Genomic DNA, 1,997 nt, shown 5'->3' on the forward strand with positions numbered 1-1,997 from the left:
CTGCGGGCAAAGGGACTCCCCCAGCCCGCCTCCTACACAGCGAGTTTATCTCTTCCCCAGACGCCTGATCGCAGTATTCCGCTGACCTGGAGTAGGACAGGTGAAGAAGCACTTCGATTCGTCACCGAAGGGACCAGAGGGGTTTAACAGACATGTAGATGTGGCACTTGGGGACAAGGTTTAGTGGCGGGCGTGGCAGTGCTGGGGAAATGGTTGGACTCAATGATTTTAGAGGGCTTTCCCCACCTGAACGATTCTATGAGTCCCTGTAGATATGGCAGACCCAGCTCCCAAAGGGTCATTTATCTCTTGGGACTTGAAGTGGAGGCACTTGGGATGATGGGAGCGTTGTTCTTCATGGGAAAGCAGCAGTCCCGTAACAGGAGAGCTCCCTCTGACCAATACCCTCTCTGCAACTGAGAGCAGGAGCTACATGAACTCTGGTGGCTTGGATAAAGCTATCAGAGCTCTGAAGAGTTCTGATGGCTAAGAAAATTAATGAATTAAATTAAATCAAAAGGAAATTAAGTTGGTTCACTCCAGGGGCAAAGAGCCCTCCAGATGGTTACAATTAAGATGCTTCAAGAAGTCTCACTTCTAGCAGAAAGCCAACATCGACACAGCAAAGGGGAGAAAGGCTGGGGCTCTCAGAGGTGCTTAGTAGGAACAAAGAACATCCTCCTCAGCTGGTCTGCAATACCTCTCCTGCACAGCTGCTCACTCCAAGAGGCAACAGCTGCTACCAGGAATGCTCACTCAATGACTGTAGGCTTTAAAGGCATTTTCTTCAGGAATTTAATCAATTACCTGATGTTCTTGGGCAGCTGCTGCTTATCACTCATTATTTACCTTGCCTCGAAGTAAAGCTGATCTAGAGAGTCAAGTGAGGGAGGTAAGACTTGCTGGCTTGAGAGGTGAAAGACATACAGGCAAGTGAGGCAGGAAAACTGTTTCCCTGCAGCTATGGACATCCATCTCCAGAAACTACTGGCTCTACACAGTGCAGTCTCTGGGGTTTTTTTCTTTCTCTTCTCAGAAGTACTTGTTTCTGCACAAGGATTTCTGGAATGCTGCTCCCAGGCTCTGCTCAGAAGAATGACCCCAAATGTAAGAAAAACCACAGCACACAGGCTGCTAGAGGCACCAGGGATTTTACAAGAAGCCACAGACTGGTTTGGGTTGGAAGAGACGTTAAAGGTGATCTCATTCCAACCCCTGCCATGGGTAGGGACATCTTCCACTAGATCAGGTTGCTTTAAGCCCTTCCAACCTGGCCTTCAACATTTCTAGAGATGGTCTAGCTACAGCTTCTCTGGGCAACCTTTTCCAGTAGGTACTTGCCCCTCCACAGTCGAGAATTTCTTTTCAATCTCTAATCTAATCCTGCCTTCTGTCAATTTAAAGCCATTCCCCCTTATCCTGTCACTCCAGGCCCTTGTCCAAAGCCCCTCTCCTGCGCGCCTGGAGCCCCTTTAGGTACTGGAAGGGGCTCTAAGGTCTCCCTGGAGCCTTCTCTTCTCCAGGCTGAACACACCCAGCTCTCTCAGCTGGGCTCCAGAGCCATCAGAGCATCTCTGTGGCCTCCTCTGGACTTGTTCCAGCAGCACCACATCCTTTTGATGTTGGGGGCCCCAGAGCTGGACAGAGCACTGCAGGTGCAGTCACACGAGCAGAGTAGAGAGGCAGAATCTCCTCTTTCGACCTGCTGGTTATCCTAAAAGGGCTTGTTTCATTTTGCTCAGATCCCAGGCAGCACATCTGAGTTGCACAAGTGCTGCTGGCACCTCTGGCTGGGCTCTGGGCTGATGGGCTCCTGGGCACTGCAGGACTGTTGCTATTTGGATGCACACAGTGACCTCTTACACAAGGATCCAGGGTACAGACAGTCCAAGAGATCTCAGACTGGCTGTTAAACAATGAAACTTCACACCAATAGCCTTTCAATAGATATTAGGATATATTTCTAAACATGAAGATGAAAAAACAGAAAGAATATG

Source organism: Corvus brachyrhynchos, unplaced genomic scaffold (assembly GCF_000691975.1).
Source record: "Corvus brachyrhynchos isolate BGI_N302 unplaced genomic scaffold, ASM69197v1 scaffold381, whole genome shotgun sequence".
NCBI classification, from domain to species: Eukaryota; Metazoa; Chordata; class Aves; order Passeriformes; family Corvidae; genus Corvus; species Corvus brachyrhynchos.